This window comes from Meles meles, chromosome 14 (assembly GCF_922984935.1).
Source record: "Meles meles chromosome 14, mMelMel3.1 paternal haplotype, whole genome shotgun sequence".
In the NCBI taxonomy this organism is placed as follows: Eukaryota; Metazoa; Chordata; class Mammalia; order Carnivora; family Mustelidae; genus Meles; species Meles meles.
This window is the reverse complement of record NC_060079.1, coordinates 76,119,589-76,133,918: the sequence shown is the minus strand read 5'-3', so window position 1 is coordinate 76,133,918 and position 14,330 is coordinate 76,119,589. Positions and strand designations below refer to the sequence as shown.

The window sequence follows — 14,330 nt, the reverse complement described above, 5'->3', positions numbered from 1 at the left end:
AGCCAGGAATTAGTGGGGGGGAGGGGGAAGGCTGCATGATTCAAATACACAATGGCATAGGCTAAGGTCATATGATGTATCCCTTTTTTAGATGGGATGCTACTGCGCAGAGATGAGATCTACCTGTTTCATAATCCTGGGGTCTGACTACTTCTCTTCTGTGGTTCAGATGTTTTGTTGGGGCAAGGAACATAATGATGACCAACATATTTTTCCTGCCTTAAGGTGCTTGTGAGTTGGTGGGGGAAAGTGACAGGCAAACAGGTGCTATGAGAGGCTTGGGGACACATAGAAGACACAACTTTAATGATGAAATCAGAGGTGTTTTCTCACAAGGATGGTGTAGACGGAAATCTGAAGTACTGCCTACCCAAGTGAAGGGGATTAGGAGAAAGTGGCATGAGGAAGGGCACTCAGGACAAAGAGAACAGCAAGCTTTTTCTTTGGCCAAGAGAAAACATAGTGGTTTTCTGGAGACCGCCAGAAGTTTACTCAACACTCAAGTGTTGAGCAAGGGAGAAATAGCATGTTTGAAAAATGAGCAGGGAACTGCAGGTGAAAAGCTATGAAGGATGAATGAGCATTTAGGTATTGTCTGAAAGGCATTTAAGCCCCCTATATTCCAGCGTCAGCATGGGAAATGGACTGAAGGGGCCCTAGGCTGATGATTAGGACCATTGGTCCTGAGCCAGGCGGTGTTTGCTGCCTCAACTAAAGGCGGTTGAGACAAGGGATCATATAGGGGTGGTGGAATACAGAGGGTAAGATTTGGTGATTAGTTGGAGGTAAAAGAAGAGCAAAGGTAGGTGACCAGGGTGTCACCTGTGGTTCTAGATTACCAGAGGTATGCCAAGATGGAGAGAGCAAGAGAAGGAAGAAAGGGGGGTGGTGGTTTGTTGTATTTAGGGGGAGGGAGCTGGCCACATTTACCATGAAATCCCTGAGAGATACTTATGGGACAATGTCAGTGGGTAGATAGAAGGTTTAAAGCTTAGGTAGAGTCTTAGGACTGAAAGACATTATTTCGGAGGAGCAGAAGTCAACATGCAGGTGGTAATTTAAGCCTTTAGAAGTCCCAAGTTTACCATGGTTCTTGAGAACAATACATGAATCGTATAAGCCATAAGGAGGAGCCCGAAATATGAATGAAAAGTCACAGCCCAAGAGGGAGGAGGAAAGTCCAGAATGTTTGTCATCAAATCCAAAGGTAAAAATATTTCAAGAAAGAGACTGTGGTCAACAATCTTAGATTTCAGAGAGGTGAAAAAACGTTACCATAGAAAATACTTCTATCTGTAGTAACAGATAGAAGAATGAAATATTAAGGTGTAACCTTAACCAAAGACATAAAAGATTTCTTTTTTTTTTTTAAGATTTTAGGTATTTATTTGACAGACAGAGATCACAAGTAGGCAAAGAGGCAGGCAGAGAGAGCTGGGAAAGCAGGCTCCCTGCTGAGCAGAGAGCCCGATGCAGGGCTCGATCCCAGGACTCTGGGATCATGAACTGAGCCGAAGGCAGAGGCTTTAACCCACTGAGCCACCCAGGCGCCCCAACATAAAAGATTCTATGCTAAAAAATGATAAAACATCACTGAAAGAAATTACAGAAGACACAAATAAATGAAAAGACATCTGTGTTCATGGCCTGAAGAATTAATATTGTTAAAGTGTCCATGCTACCCAATGTGATTCACAGATTCAAAGCAATCCCTATTAAAATCCTAATGTACTTTTTGGCAGAAACAGAGAAAAAAAATCCTAAAATTCACGTAGACTCTCAAAGATCCCCAAACAGCCAAATAAACAAACAAACAAGGGCCCAAAAAGGACAAACTGAGCGGAGACCTCATACTCCCTCATCCCAAAACATATCACAAAGCTTCAATAATTAAACAACATGGTGCCGACATAAAGACAGGCTTACAGATCAGTAGAACAGAAGGAAGAGAGCCCAGAAATAAACCCTCGTTTCTGTGGTCAAATGATCTTCAACAAGGGTGTCAAAACCACACAATGAGAAAAAGAAAATCTCTTTAATTAGTGATGCTGGGAAAACTGGATGTCCACATGCAGATTGGACCCTTACCTTATATTATATTCAAAAAGTAACTCAAAATGGATTAAAGAATGTAATATAAGACCTACAACTATAATAGAAGAAAACATTACAAAACAGTTTCATGTCATTGAAATTGGGAAGTCATAATAAGTCATTACTTACTGGATGAGACATGGGGCGCCTGGGTGGCTCAGTGGTTTAGGCCACTGCCTTCGGCTCAGGTCACGATCTCAGGGTCCTGGGATCGAGTCCCGCATCGGGCTCTCTGCTCGGCGGGGAGCCTGCTTCCCTCTCACTCTCTCTGCTTGCCTCTCTGCCTACTTGTGATCTCTCTCTGTCAAATAAATAAATAAAATCTTTAAAAAAAAATAAATAAATAGGGGCGCCTGGGTGGCTCAGTGGTTTAAGCCACTGCCTTCAGCTCAGGTCATGATCTCAGGGTCCTAGGATCGAGTCCCGCATCGGGCTTTCTGCTCAGCAGGGAGCCTGCTTCCCTCTCACTCTCTCTGCCTGCTTCTCTACCTACTTGTGATCTCTCTCTGTCAAATAAATAAATAAAATCTTTAAGAAAAATAAATAAATAAATAAATAAATAAATAAAAAGTACCCATAACAAAAGAAAGAAAAGACAAACCAGACTACATCAAACTTAAAAACATCTGTGCATTAAAAGAAAACAATCAACATGGTGAAAAGGCACTCTCTGGAATGGTAGAAAATATTTGTGAATCATATATCTGATAATATCCAAATGTATAACGAATTCTACAACTCAACAACGACAAAACAGGTAGCAAAGGACTTTGCACATTTCTCCAAAGACGACGTAAGAATTGGCCAAGAACCATATGAAAAGATGTGCAGCTTTGCTAGTCATCAAAACCACAACGAGATACAATCTTGCAGTCATTACAATGGCCACTATTAAAAAACTAGCAAATAAAAAGTATTGGCAAGGATATGGAACAGTTGTGCACTATTCCTGGGAATGTGCAGCCACCTTGGAAAACAGTATGAAGTTCTTCAAAAACTTAAAAATAGTTATGATCCAGCAATACAACTTCTGGGTATACATCGAAAAGAATTGAAACCAGGGTCTTGAAGAGATATTTGCAAACCCATGTTTGTTGCAGAATTATTCACAACAGCCAAGAGGTGGAAGCAACTCAGAGGTCCATTAGCAGGTGAATGGGTGAAGAAAATGTGGTGTATACATACAATGGAATATTATTCAGCCTTAGAAAGGAAGGAAACTCTGACACATGCTACAGCATTGATAGACCCTGCGACATTGTAGTCAGTGAAGTAAGCCAGTGACAAACAAATGAGATGTTTAAAAATCAAACAAAGAAGGGGCGCCTGGGTAGCTCAGTGGGTTAATCCTCTGCCTTCGGCTCGGGTCATGATCTCGGGGTCCTGGGATTGAGCCCCGCATCGGGCTCTCTGCTCCACGGGGAGCCTGCTTCCTCCTCTCTCTCTGCCTGCCTCTCTGCCTGCTTGTGACTTCTCTCTGTCAAATAAATAAAATAAAAAAATAAAAATCAAACAAAGAAGACCTATATGATTCCACTTCTCAGCATTCCTAGGGGAGTCCAGTTTACAGAAACAGGAGGTAGAATGGTGGCTGCAGGGAGCCAGGGGAGGGAGCCGGGGAAGTTCAATGTCTACAGAGTTTTAGTTCTACAAGATTAAGAAGTCCTGGAGGTCTTTAGTACAACGGTGAATGTACTTAACACTACTGAACTGTAGTACTCTTAAAAATGAATGCGATCGTACATTTATGTCAGGTGTTTTTGATCACAACTTTAAAAATTTTAATGAAAAAATGGCAACCATATTGGCAGTCAGACAGTGGTAGGTGACGGTGACGACAGCAAGCTCAGGCACTTGGGTAGAAGTTGGGTTCTAGGAGATGAGTAGTGTGTGACAGCTAAGAGGTGAACATGGATTACCCATCCTTTCTTCTCAGACTTGTCATCCTCAAAGCTTCCAGACAGACCACTCATTACTGGCTGATTCTTACTGTTTTCAGATACGTCACCCCTGTTTTCTGTAGGGCTATCAAACCCTTTCTCCACTGCAGCATGCGTGGAGAAGGATGTTTGCACGACACACAAGGGCAACAGCTGGGAATCCCAGGGAGTTGGAAGCATCAGACATCCAGGATTCCTGCTGCTCCAGGAAACACCGAGCTGCCCAGGGGCCAGAGGATCAATATCATCAAGAAAAATCAAATCATTAGCAGCTGGGGGTTAGGAAATGGTGTTTACTGGAATCCTTTGACGTTACTCTACTCCACTTAAAGCCACTCTCCACCTTCTGGTTAGAAATGACTCTTCAGTTGACAATTTACATATTACTCCCCATAATTTTCCATAATTTAAATCTCAGGAGGTCACTTTATATAGTATTTGCTTGGCTCTTTCTGAAATTGCTTCATTGTTAGGGCTTTGTTTAATCATAAATTCTTATGTCAATAAAGACATGAACAGCACTAAGATCAGTTCAAAGAGATGAAGCGACTAAGGCTGAAAACCATTCGGATCAGGGTTCAAGCCAAGAGGCCACTAAAGAGGCTCAAAATTTGGGGATATCAATTATCAGCATTAGACATGGCCTAGAAATCCAGAAGTCAATGCGAAAAGGGGAGAGAGCCAACCGGAATTTTGGAGTTAAACTGGCAATAGTCAGGGATCAGGGCATCAAAAAGAGGAGGAACTTCTTAGAATTTATGTCCTCTGGGCATTCAGTTGTATTTCTCAAAAAGATACATTGAAGCCCTTATCCCTAGCACTTGTGAGGGTGACCTTATTTGGAAACAGGGTATTTGCATATGAAATCAAGTTAAGATGAGGTCTTTACGGTGAACATTAATCCACTCCGACTGGTGTCCTTATATGAAAAGGAGAGACAAACAGACAGAAAAGAACAGGATGTGATGAAGAAGCAGACACTGTGAGGCATCTACAAGCTAGGAAGCATCAAGAATTGCCAGCTGTCATTGGAAGCCAGGAGAGAGGCTTGGAACAGACTCTTCCTCAGAATCCCCACAGGGCACCAAGTCCACAGAACCTTGATTTTGGATTGCCAGGCTCCAGAAGTGTGAGACAATAAATTTCTGCTGTTCTAAGACACCTAGTGTTGGTACTTTGTACAGCTTTGTTACTCAGGAACTAACACAACCACCAGAATCTTGGTCTCTGGCCTCCAGAAGAAGTGCTCCCTTTTTGGTGCTGGGAAGTAAGTAGCTGAGAGTATGGCATAATGGGAGGTAACAGGTTCATCCCAGGATATAGACCAGCTATCACCAACCAAGAGCAGCTTTCTCAGCAGCTGAAATCTTCACCTTCACCCTTCATCAAATAAGTCCATAAAAAGTGAGTTTTATGAATTTGAGACTTTCTTGGAAGAAGAGTTTCTCTAAACCCTTCCAAATTGTTATTCCATGAGTGATTGACTCAAACCAGATCACTTATAAACTTGTTCTTTGCCCCATTCCACTGGCACTCAGGATTTTTTATAAATTACCTTAAGTCTCTCTTGCCTTTAAACAAACATAAAGTGATTTCCCTACATCGATGAGTTGTTGGTTGTACCATTCGACAGTGGTGCTAATCCAGAATTACTTTCATAACATTTTTTTCTCGTAGCATTCTGCAAGACAATCTCTCAAGTTTTTAAAAAATGGGAAGGTTTGTAGGGAAAAACATGCCCAAATTAGGGGAGAATCTCCCTCTTCAGCTTTGCCTGAACTCAGCATTTCCAGCCCTATACCTACTGCTTAGTTGTGGGAACTCTATCCTGTTTGCTTTCTGTAACCAAGAGAACAAATTTTTTTTTTTTTTAATGAATGGCAATTTTTTTTTCTTTAAATCCTTTCACAGTTTGGGAAATTGGTTGTTACGGTTCTAAGGGAAAAGTATGATAGTATGACAGATAATTGGTTTTCAGTTTTATGAATAGCAAAAAAAAAAATCTTTCATAGCTGTGTTAAGACTGTAAGGAGTTGGGCGCCTGGGTGGCTCAGTGGGTTAAAGCCTCTGCCTTCTGCTCAAGTCATGATCCCAGGGTCCTGAGATCGAGCCCCCCATTGGGCTCTCTCTGTTCAGCAGGGAGCCTGCTTCCTCCTTTCTCTCTGCCTGCCTCTCTGTCTACTTGTAATCTCTGTCTGTCAAATAAATAAATAAAATCTTAAAAAAAAAAGACTGTAAGGAGTGAAGTCTGTAACTAGTGTTACCCTGTGTACCTAAACTCGAATGTGAATACACTGGAGGTGTTGTCATTGCCTTGAATCCTTTTGGACTTAAGTTTAACATGGTCCATCTGTTCTTTGTTCTGGGACTCAGTCCATATACTTTGGATTTAAGGACATAAGTGAGAGCGTCAAGGGTGACTCTTGGTTTCAGATTCATCTGATGGTAACATTCACTGAAGCAGGCAGCATTAGCACAGAACCCTATTTGAAGGAAAAATCAACAAGTCCATCTTGGGCATGTTATAATGAGTTTGAGACTGAGTGGAGACACCTAATGGCTGCATGTGTAATCTAGAGTTCAGGAGTGAGCGTTGGCTGGCTAGAGATGCAACTATGAATGGTCATTTAACCTTCATGTAGCCCCTGCTTACCATGTTTCAGGCACTGTTCTAGGCATGTGGGATAAGTCAGTGAAGAAGCCAGACAAAAATCCTCACCCTCTCTGATTCTTTGGTTGAAGTGATGTTCTCTTCACTTCACAGTGGGCATAACAGTGCAAGTTGTGAATCTGTGTGAGGTTGTATAGAGTGGGAAGAAAAGAGGTTCTAGAACCTTGTAGAATAGTGTTTAATAACTGCAGGTGCCTTACTGTTAGTGCAACGCAAATAATCTATCTGATTTTCTCCATGTAAATTTTGACTTTCGGTTTTGTTACAAACTCTCTCTGTCTCAAGTTCAAGCTCCCAACAAGAGAAGGTCTGATTGGTCCAACTAGTCAACCTCATTCCTTCTAAGCCAGAATTTCGTGCCTCTGGCTGCTTACAGTGCTGGTGATCACTACAGAAAGCCATCACCTTTTAAAGGGTCCAGATCCAGGCTGAACCAATAGCACCACCCTTAAATGTGACTGGTTTCCTAAAACAATCCCTTCTCCCAACTCTCCACCATGGCCTCTGCTGTGGAGAAGCTAGACCCAAAAGAAGATATGGGGCAGGCAAAGAAGGGACAGTGTTCCCTTCCTGGTTCCAGGCCAGATGTCACACCTGTAGCTCTCTGGGGTAGGGGTGAAGGGAAGGTTTGAATCAGGTAGGAGACTGGATTGGATTGGATTGATTTTTAATAAAAGATGGCCAGAAATTTATGGAATTTGTGTAAGAAGAGCGAATAGTCTTCTTTTGAGTTACTCAAAATTATGCTTCCCTGTTTGAGGGTTAATGAGTTCATTCTTGGCCTTTTCTTATATTCTCCTCAGTGTGCTGGCTCAGTAGTGAGCACGGCAGAAGATGGGGTGTGTCTGGTATGCTCACACACAGCCACATGACAATCGCGGATTTTTTACTCTGCTATTAACAAAAGAATGACTTAGATTATTTCTAGGAAATGAGAAATGTACATGCATGCTATTTGGTTTGATGCTGTTCCTATTTCCATTTTGCTTTGCATAAAATATGTTGATTAATGTGAATTTTCATAGTGCCTCTAATAAGCCTTTTTATCAAAGTCTGCAAAATTGAACAACTCTACAATCTGCCATAAGCCTACTCAGGAATGGTACTTGGAAAATGCATGATTGTTGCCTGAAAAGGAATTACTTAAGGAGACAGAACACAGCTGAGGTTCAAGACCCAGTTGTGGGGGCTACGAAATGGGTGTCTTCCATACCTCCAATTTAAAGTGTTGTATTTATTTTATGACCACCACCATTCCTGATACTAGTTATATGTACGAAGGTGGAAAAAATAAGGAAATTTACTGTAGATAATGTCACACTGTCAGAGAAAGAAGTTACAAATAAGTGAAGGGGAGATGCCAAGATGAACCCTATGGCTGGATGGGCCTTATGAACTCAGTTTATTTTAAGATAGAAGATGGAGAGATATATATAGATACATAGATACATAGACAGATACATATATATGATCCAAGGTTACATAAGACCCATCCATCCATACATACGTGGTAACTTAGGTATGTGTGTGTAACATGTATATACATCCAAGCCTTCCCTAGCTCTTTCCTCTGAGCGAACCTAGAAGCAGTGCTATACCAGTAACAACAAGCAAACCAAGTGCGACGATTTTCATTTCTAAATACCGTTCTCCAGGAAAGCAAATCAAGACTCTTTGTGGAGAAATGGCTGATTCTTGAGCTCAGTCAGAGAAAACACAGGATAAGACAAGTATTTTGTGGAGCCCAGAAAGTAAGGAAGAACTTAGAAAAGAAAGGAAAAGGAAAAGAAAAAGGGGGACGCCTGGGTGGCTCAGTCAGTTAAGCATCTGCCTTCAGCTCAGGTCCTGGGATCGAGTCCTGCATTGGGCTCCCTGCTCAGTGTGGATCCTGCTTCTCCCTCTGCCTGCTGCTCCCCCTGCTTGTGCTCTCTCTCTCCATCTCTGAGAAATAAACAAATGAAATCTTTAAAAAAAAAAGAAGGAAGAAAGAAAGAGGTATATCGAAAAGAGTGGAGGAGCCAACTGAAAGAGCCTCCAATGGCCAAAGCAGGAACAATTAGAGCAATAAAACAAATAACAACAGTATTAGATTATTAACCCAAAGAATGAAATAAACAATGAAAACCCATACTTATGTATAAATAAAGGATAGAATTTAAAAATGGAGAAGTGCCAACTCTTCCTCACAGAATAATCCCAAGTAAATAGAGAGGAATAGAAATAATAGAATCATAAATGAGGGAAATAGAAAATCTCCATTAGAACATTACAGTTATAGTCATGACAGGTAGGATCTCCTGGTGGATGCTGAAATTCATGTGAAACTCTAAGAAGAAATAGGGTGTTTGCATGATCTCCAAGTTTCTCCCTTCAAATTTTTCTTTTTTTAAATGATTCTGATGGTTTTAACATGTGTCTACAAATTCTTTGACACTCCTCCCTCCTAGGAGATAAACCTTAAGTCTTCTCTTCCTAACCATGTGCCAGAGCTGGTGACTTGCTTCTAGCTCATAGTGTGAGGAAAGGGTAGTGTAAGGACACTTAACATTAGAGTGGAGAAACCCGGCAGACACACTTTACCCCTGGTTACAGTTGCCATCACCAATATTAAGACTATTGGTGTCAGGTTCCCCTGATATCATGAGATAAGTCTATCTCCATGATATTTTTACCCCAAAAGCCATAACAAATCTTGAGAAAACATTAGACAACCCCAAATTGAGGGACACTCTATAAGTTACCTGTCCAGTACTCCTTAAAACAGTCAAAGTCATTCACAAACAGGGAAGATAGGAGAAACTGTCACAGCATAGAGGAGCCTCAAAAGCCATGACAATGAAATATAATGGGCTACCCAGCATTGGATCTTAAAACAAAAAGACACTGATACAAAACCTGGGAATTCCAAGTAATTTCTGCACTTTCAGGTAAAAGTATGTGACCAAGGTTAATTTCTTAGTTTTGATGAATGTTCTATGGTTACGTAAGATGCAAACGTAAGAAAAAGCTGGGTCAAGGGCATACGGGAACGCTGCACTATCTTTGCAACTCTTATGTAATTCAAAATGATTTCAACATAAGGTATTTTTTTTTTTTTTTTAGATAGGATAAGGATTTTCTATGGTAAGCTCCAATAACACAGCATATAAATATAAATTCATTGCTATGTGGTCTGGTGCAAAGATGCATACATCTGTGAAACTTTAGACCATGAATATGTTATATAGAATTTATAGTTAGTTATGCTTTTTTCAACTAGCAATAATCGCGCCTCGGATAAACCTCATTGGCTACGATACTGCCACTGCGCAAAGCTAGTTATGCTTTTTTGATCTTAAAAAGTTGAGAGCATGCATTTCATCAGGACCCAAACACTCTTGTCGCTTCTCTTTCTTCATCTTTATCAGTGAAATAACCCAACTGAAATTGGGAGACTTGCTTGTACTAGTCAAATATGGCTGCTTCCACCTTGTGAAGAACCTAGGAAAGGATAATAAAATAAGGAGAAATAACACAAACTGGCCACTTTGCCCTGTCTGTGGGACTCCACTCATTCTGCTTTTTTTGTTCTCCATCTCATCACCATTGTGTTACCTTTGTCCTGTGTGTGTAAATGTGTGGTGTGAGGCCACAGGGCACAGAGTCCTGCTCTTAATTTAAAATGTGCTGTCTTAATAGGGGAGACATGCACGTAATTAGGAAGTTATGGTGTAAAGGCCTGAGCACTAAGGTTGTAGAAAATGCAAGGAATGTCAGGGAGGACATGCCTAATTCAGTTTGGAAGCAGGGAGGGAAGATGTGTCTAAAAATGATGAATGTTGTTAGCAAAGTGGGAGAAAATATTCCATATTCAAGAAACGGCAGGTACAAAATTGCAGAAGGAAAAATGCATCTCTTGCATCTCATGCTTGAAAATGTTGTTTTGATGAGGCTGTACGAAACAGTTTTTAGAAGCTCAGGCTCCGGAATCAGAAAGATTGCAGTCACACCCCAGTGCTCCCACTTGCAGCCGTGCGACCTTGGGTGGCTGATGTAAGCTCCTGTGACCTCGGTTTCCATATCTGTAACATGCTAGAGCCCGGAGCTACACCCAGGGCTAAACTGGGGATTGAGTAATGGCATGAGGCCAAGTGTCCAGCATAGTATCTAGCACTCAGGTTTACTAATTCAGCTCCCATTTATTGCTATTCTGAGAAATCTTCCTGGAGGAGATGGTTTTTGAGGGAGTTAACTAAGTGTAGAAGGAATGTGTGTTGCACAGGGGGCGCGGAGTGAGGTATGTTCGCAGGCACACATCCGTGACCTGAAGTAGGTCTGTGGGAGGGACATGCAAGCCAATATTGTTGGGGTAGAAAGAGCAAGGAAGCCATGGGGAGGTGGTGGGGTGGGGGGAGAGGAGGTCATTTATGCCATTTATGCTTCTACACACAACTGACCATCCTTGCACTACTTTAAAGACCAGGAACATGATGGTGTTTCTTTTTCAAGCATTCTGAAAAGAAAAATGGGATTCAAGGGGCAAGATGGAAACCCAGTTAGGGGAGTTTAAGGAGTGGCATAAGATCAAAAAAACAAACAAACACAAAAGAAAACAAAAAAACTTAAGATGCCCAAGTGGCCGCTGGCTTCAGCAGCAAGGGAAATGTGGGTGACTGGTAAGAGCATCCTCCCCCCTAGGGGCTGGAGAGAGACCTGAGCCCGAAACCAAGAGGATGGCAGATGAGTAGGAAGGTAGTGAAGAGGAACAGCATACTGTTTTGAGCAGAAGTTTGAAAGGGGATGGGACTGGGAAGAACAGTAGATCAGGAGAAATGTCCGACACTCTCTATGTAAATCAAGAGTCTTGAGAAAATAAACCACACGGTGAGGGGCAGAAGCTGGAGAGTGGGAAGGGCTGAGGGAGTCCCACGCTGGAGGGAGGAGAGGGGTGGATGGCCCAGCGGATGAGTGTCTTCTGCATTTGTCCCCACTTGCTGAGATGAAAGCACTTCATGCAGAGCTGGTACTTACAGTGACATCGTGAGAGCTGTGGGTTTTATAGCACATTTCCCTAGAGTAATTCAAATCACAAACAATATGCTATTTCACTTATATATCTGGCATTTATATAAAAGAAGGAAGATCCTCGTTTTTCATTTGAGGATATTGAAATCCAAAGTGGTTAAGGGATTGTAAAACTGAAGAAATTTTAAATCCACATCTTCTTACTTTTTTTATTGTTTTTATGGAGACTATGTTTTCTCCAGTGTTTTCTAAATCAAAACAGGGAGGACAATTATGTGAGCATGTGTGTGTATGTGTGTATATATATATATATATATATATATATACACACACACACACATACACACATAAATATATATATACACCTATATGCACACACACATATACATATATATATAGTGAATTCCCTTTGGTGTTGGCTTTTTCCTATTACTTACTGAATATTTGTCTCATAACAAGAACCAACTATCTAGTTTACATGGAATCCTAATATAACTTCATCTGAAGTGAAGCAAAAAGTGCATTTTTTATCATAATGAACATGTTTCTATGACTCAGTAAGTTTCCTAATGGAAACAACTGTGTCTTGGTTGAGTAACACAAGAGAAATATAATGTAAAATAGAGGTGTTTGGGACCTAGGGGGGAAAAAATACCAAAAGTAAATTGTTCAGTACTCCTATCTCTACGAAATCATTAGGTCCATTAATAGGATTTCAAGGGACCATCATATAAGGAAAACTTACCCATTCACCATAATTTGGTATCTGGTTTTGAATAGGGTTTTCCTTCCTCTTACTTACATTTTTGTAAGTAACAAAAATGTTACTTACATTACATCATTACATTTACATTACACTTATATTACATTTTTGGCTAGCCTAGCCTTGTTGCAACTCGTACTCACACTGCTCCCCGAAGTAACCTTCAGGACACGTCAAGTCTGTAAGATGGTAGGTTTGGTGCCGTGTACGTCTTAGGGATGTCGTATGACAGTATAAAGTAAGAGCGCTTCATAAGTGCTCTGCTGGTCTCCCAAATCGGGAAGCACAAAACAGCCACCTAAGTCCCCAGGGCACCAGCTCCCCAAAGAACAGCCTTTCTCTCCCCATTTTCTTCAGGGCCAGGCTGTAAGGGTGACCGAGTAACACCTCTGAGTCTGTTGAACGATGTCACGAAAGAGATACCGCATGATATCCATCAACTGATGTTATGAAGCTACTGGAACTTTTTGTGGTGCCAGCTGTCATATTAAAATGTATATTTTGCTGTCCACAAGCCAAGAAATAGAGCCCTCCAGCGTGTATCAATAAAACCCCAATTTGACCTTGGAAGTACTGGATATATTCCAGATTTTTGGTAAAAGTTGGGGGAGGAGGGGAGAATTAGTGACTTAAAACACTTTGTTTTAACGTGTATCGTAGCGCTATCTATGTTTGGTCATGTGGCTGATGGCCTTTTGCCCAGGAAAAAAAAGAAAATGTCCTCCCTTCTAAGAAACTCTTTATTGGACTCAACAGCCTAGTGAGGAGGAATCTTTATATTTCAGATCGAGGTTTTATAGGAACACAGGGACCCAGGGATATTAATAAACAACACGTTTGGTCATTACTCCAGATAGCCCATCTGTTTTAACCCAGAAGCCATGCAACAGGGGTTGTAAAATCACAGATGCAAAATAGCAAGAGAAACTTGCTGGGAAAATAATAGTTTATGCTTTAGGAAGAGTCTCAGTTCTGAATTACTGTGTCATGTATAGATCCGGCAAAACTGACCAAAGCCATTGGATAAAGAAGCAAAGAGAATTCAGCCTTAACTGACTCAGGTAACAGAGAGGAACCTCCTTCTCCAGACTGCCTGTAATGTGGCCATTTTTCATAGATCGAACTGCCAAAAAATACTCTTCAGCTACATTAACCTACAGGTCTGCATTTTTTCAAACTAGTGTGAGCTAGATTTTAAAATGAGAATCTTTCCCAAGTCTGAATGCCTTTTAAATTGTTTTCTTTGCAAAGAGCACACCAGACATTACAAAAATTTTTATTTAACATAATCCCTCAATTCAGTTATTTGTTGCGGCGTTTAGAAAGGAACTGAAAACCGGATAATGTTTGAATATTTTAAGAGAAGAAAGCTCAGGCTGGGATATGGAAGATGGACGCGATGAGGCAGAACAGGGTATGTGTCACACAGAGCAATTACACCAGACTCTCTTGAGAAGCACAAGGAAAGCAAAAGGCTTTCAGCCGCCCAATGTGTAACCATATCTCCTCGAGACAGATGCTGAGCCATAGAATAGCACCGAGCTTAGATGATTTATATATTTTAAAGCTCAAGGTTTGAATTTTTCTCTTGGATTCTGATTTCTTTTTTGCAAATGTGGGGGGTTTTTTTGTTTGTTTGTTTGTTTTGTTTTGTTTTGTTTAACCATGTGAGTCTGTTACAAATCTATCATCAGATCTATTCGTGGCAGCCAGACTTCGGGCTCCATTGAAGGCATTATAAACTCTTTCCTTCATGCTGGTCTTTACATGAGCTTTTTCAACGTAAAGACTAAAATCTTGAGTTCGCTCCGCTAGGTTCCTTCCATTCAAGGGTTATGATCTTTGGAATGATTTTTAA

The 14,330-nt window shown here is 41.0% G+C and overlaps 1 protein-coding gene and 1 non-coding gene across 5 annotated transcripts in view; one reads left to right on the top strand and one right to left on the bottom strand.

The window, feature by feature from the left end:
• Nucleotides 1-14,330, top strand: part of NALCN (sodium leak channel, non-selective) — a 319,112-nt gene that overhangs the window by 208,940 nt on the left and 95,842 nt on the right. The window lies entirely within an intron of this gene.
• Nucleotides 9,877-10,021, bottom strand: LOC123925322. The gene has a single exon (XR_006814946.1). It is a non-coding gene; the product is annotated as a U4 spliceosomal RNA (small nuclear RNA).